Raw genomic sequence first — 4,903 nt, 5'->3', positions numbered from 1 at the left:
TGTTGAGATTGTCTGGTCACTAGCCTTAAGGCAACCCATTGTACTTATGTGATCAAAACTGACATGGCCCAGTTTTGGAACCAGCAGTGGCAGAACTGGAGTTCTCATGTGACAATTCCCTGGTTGTAGTGGTTATCTAGTTACTGCAATGACAGCAGTGTGGAAACATAATTTATAAAAGCTTAGCATTATAGAAAGTAGCTTCCTAATTTAAAAAGAGAAAACATTTCCCTGGTGGTCGCGTCTCAGGTATAGTTTTGAAAGTTGTTCTGTGAAATTCCTTTAGGTTTACATAGGTTTACAAATAACTCTGTAAGCTATTTAATACCCTAAAATAAATCCATTTATCTTGAAACTAGCCAAAAGTTATACACTGGCTTTCATCAGAACCCTAATCAATAAACTGTCTTTTTAATCAGGAGAAAAAGATATTTTCATGAAAAAAGGCTAAAATTCATCAAGAATTTTCTTACCTCACTCTAAGCATGCTTAATCACAGAAATCTGTATTTTATCAAAGTTTCTCAGATGAGTGCATCAATTGGCCAGGTATTTAACCAACAGTGTAAACACTGGGAAAAATAGTTTTGACAACATGGAAGAGATCAGACATGTATTAGAAAGAATTGGCTGGTTTCTATAGGAAATTAATCATGGGGTAGAGGAATAAGACATAGGGAATAATTTAGGAATCCTTCAAAAATATAGTCAACATATTATAAAACAATAACAGTGGGGAAATATAAGTGACTATCAATTCAAGAAGCATTTTATGTGTTCTGTGTGTTTCATGTATGCCTCCATAATTCAAATGTACTTTCCTTGCACAAACTTATTGTAATATAGTATTTCACAAGTGCTGTTTGGATCCAGTTTTGAGATCATTGCTAAAGAAACTCTCAATTCTCCTTTTCAGGTGGTCGCTAAACCTATATTCTAACCATTTACCTTATTGGGCTCTAACATTCCTGGTTTACCACATTCATACTCCACAGTCAGAAGCCTAGATTCCACGCCTCTAGGGATGGCCCCTTCTTCATCAGACCCATGGAGTCTTTCAAATTACCCAATTCATTACAAGCCCTCCAAACCTAGTGAACCCACCCCACTTGCTATATATGTCACCTTCTACTGTCCCAGCTTGCTGTTACTTTTTTTCTGGGTGGGTGCAACTCCTGTGCATCGCTGCCTGGAAGCATTCTCTCCTGCAGATCTGTGAGTATTAATAATAAAGAATTCTGTCTTTCATTTTTCTGGGGTCATTGTGTTATGTCCTTCCATCACCATAACCTAACAATTCTGTAAACAATAAAACACCTTGTACATATTTTTTTTCCTGCATACACATTCTCAGAAATGGTAGTATATGTGGAAAGGTTAGTTAATCATTGTTTATTTACAGTGAAAAGTGTATCTTCTACACTAATTCTAATTCATAGATGGCTAAATACTATCTTTTACTGAATGTAGAACCAATAGACATGGATCTATTAGATAAAAGCAAATATTTATTGATAGAGGAAGATGTGGGTGAGATGCTATGTTAAGAACTATGTGGCAACCATCATTCTAATCCTTGTCTCTGTGAGATGAATTGTTTTAATATTTAGCTCCCACATACGAGTGAGAACATGAGAGAGTAGTCTTCCTATGCTTGGCTTATTTCACTTAGCATAATGTTCTTCATTTCCATCAATATTGTTGACAATGATAGGATTTCATTGTTTTTAATGGCTGAATAAAATTCTGAGGATGATTACCAGAAGTTGGGAAGGGTAGCAGGGAGCAGGGGATGGAGTGGGGATGGTTAATGAGTGTAAAAATATAGTTAGATTCTTAAATAGAATGAACAATATTTGATAGCACGATAAAGTGACTATAATCAACCAGTTATGGTATACTTTAACATAACTAAAAGAGTGGAATTGGAATTTTCCTAACACAAAGAAATGATAAATGCTTGAAATGATGAATCCCCCAATTACCCTGATTTGATTATTATACGTTAGATGCTTGTATCAAAACATCACATGTAGCCTGTAAATACATACAACTACTATGTGCCCAAATGATTAAACATGAAAACTTAAAAAAACTATAGGAAATTATATTTTAATGGTAATATTCAATTTACTTAATACTTGAATGTGTGTTTATTCTGATTTTGAATTTTAAGTTTTTCTATTTACTGAAATCATTGCACTCATATCCACTCTTGTTGACATTCTCAAATCTCCTTAGCCTGCTTTACTTTTCCTAGTGAATGATTTTACTAGCTTGTGACATGCTATATAATTAATATTTGTGTTACACATGTTGTTTGTTGTCCATTTCCTATTTCCCTTCACTGCAATGTAAGTTTCCCAGGGCTGAGACTATTGTATGTTATGATCACTGATATAACAAAGTATTTAAATGGGTGCTTGTCATATAGTGTGTGCAACATATACACATACATATATGTGTGTGTGAATAAAAAAGTGAAAGAACTCATAATATAGGGAATTAACATCTTTTCTTTAGGGTTTAGTATTTTTGTATATATTAGAGATAATTGAGATACTGTGCTGGGCACATGATAAACTATTGAAACATATTAGATGTTATTCTTACAAATAAAAGAGTTTAAAACAAAAACAAACTCTCTGACCTAATAGTTGTGTTTCCTAATATTGACTAATAAAATTTTGGTTGGTTGGATAAAGCCCTGGGTTTTGCAAAATATAAACATTTCTCCTATAAAAATGGTATTTATAAAATTAGGAAAAAATGTGGAATAGAAACTAGAAAATAGAAATCCAAAATACTGTCAGAATTTAAAATTATTAGGGAGCAGAATGATATGTTTAAAATTGAAAATAAAATTAACAGTCCTTCTAATTATAAGTTCCTCAAGATCATACACATTGGGTATGGTAAATAACATGAAATTAGCATGTAAAGATATAATTACAGGTTTATGTTTACTGTACCCATACATATGTTGATTTGGGAGTATTTTCTTTATAGACAAATATGTATTTTTTGCAAACAGAGTTTTATTTTCTCCTTCCCTACCTTTATAACTTTTATTTATTTTTATTGTCTTACTTCACTAGCTAAGCCATACGATATTCCATAGATGAGATGATAAAGAACATCCTGGCTATTTTCATCTTTGGAGGGAAATCATCCCTCTTAAGGGTTGCTCAGCTTCTCACAAGGAAGTGTGAAAAGAGTTGAAGGGTTTTTGTAGATTTTTAAAAATCAAGTTAAGAAAGTTTCCTCTATTCCAAATTTGCTGAAATTTTTTATTTTCAATGGGTGTTGGATTTTGTTAAATATTTTTTCTGTACCAATTAATATGACTATGTAATTTTATTTATTTATTCTGTTGATGTGGTGAAATACATAATTGATTTTTTTTTTTTTTTTGAGACAGAGTCTCACTCTGTTTCTTGGGCTAGAGTGCCCTGGCATCAGCCCAGCTAACAGCAACCTCAAACTTCTGGGCTCAAGCGATCCCTCTGCCTCAGCCTCCCGAGTAGCTGGGACTACAGGCATGCACCACCATGCCAGGCTAATTTTTTCTATTTTTGGTAGAGACGGGGTCTCGCTTTTGCTCAGGTTGGTCTCCAACTCCTGAGCTCAAACAGTCCCCTCACTTTGGCCTCACAGAGTGTTAGGATTACAGGCATGAGCCACCGTGCCCGGCCCCATAATTGATTTTTAAAAGTTGAACCAACCTTGTATTTCTGGAATAAATCCCTCTTTGTCATCATATATATTTTTTATGCATTTTTGAGTTTGATTTTCTATTAGTTCAGTGCTGTGCTTTTATGCAGAATTAATTTATTCAATACTAATAAATAACTGGTAGAATTATACTATACTATTTGTTGCTATTATGAATATTATCTTATTTTAAATTATAATTTTAATTAATACTGTCTTATAAATGGAAGTGAATTTTGTATATTGAACCAGCCAAATTGCTGAATTACCTAAAATTTATTTTGCTTTTCTATGTGTTTTGTGCATATCACTTATGAAAAATGATTGCATTGTGCCATCTTCTTTAATCTCTTTTCTACATTTTTATCTTTGTATATTATATAAAATAAATTTTCTGGTCATATATTGACAAGAAATACTAATAATGGGCTTTCCTACTTATTCTTAATTATAAATAACTAAAGTATTTGATGATTTAATTTTTTTTCTCTTGACTTCTGATTATGCAAATGCCATGAATATAGGGTATATTTAAGAATTAAGGTCAAAATTGAGATCAATCTACAGTAGTACTTCCAGAAAGTAAAACAAAATTCTAGCAAAAATGTGCAAGATTACTAGTAGGGAAAGTTTAAAACTTTATTCATGCCAAACCCACCTTATTTCTGTATTTTTTTATGATTTATGAATGATGATTCATATTCGGCTAAATTAAGTCTCTGGAAATTCAGAGGAAAATGGATTTAGGATGGTAAATTCAGATAAAATTTGTATTGCTTATTTTAGGCATCCAGAGGCAATATCAACTTTGAGTCACATTAAGTTTTAGGCCTGGTATTTTTTTTTCAAGAGGATAAAACACAAAATTGGTAAGAGTAGTTCCATGGTGGTTACAAATTATCAGAGGATTCTTATGTTTTCAATGAGCAGATGAACAAATACTTCTTCACTGGGAAATTTGTAGGAAGGCAGATTTTCCTAAACATACCCTGTCAATAAGGCTGTAGTACCTCTGGGTGTCCCACATAGAGAAAAGTGTTTCTTTACAGCCCAAATATGCTTAAGTAAAACCTAGTATTCTAATCTCCAGTGGTTATCATTTTCCCAAAGGAAGATTTAGCATTTGTGTTGAACAAGATCTTATTGCTATGCTTTATACCTCAATTAAGCATTAAATACAATCTATCTGT

The sequence above is a fragment of the Microcebus murinus genome, chromosome 9 (assembly GCF_040939455.1).
Source record: "Microcebus murinus isolate Inina chromosome 9, M.murinus_Inina_mat1.0, whole genome shotgun sequence".
NCBI classification, from domain to species: domain Eukaryota; kingdom Metazoa; phylum Chordata; class Mammalia; order Primates; family Cheirogaleidae; genus Microcebus; species Microcebus murinus.
Note: the sequence above shows the minus strand (reverse complement) of the source record.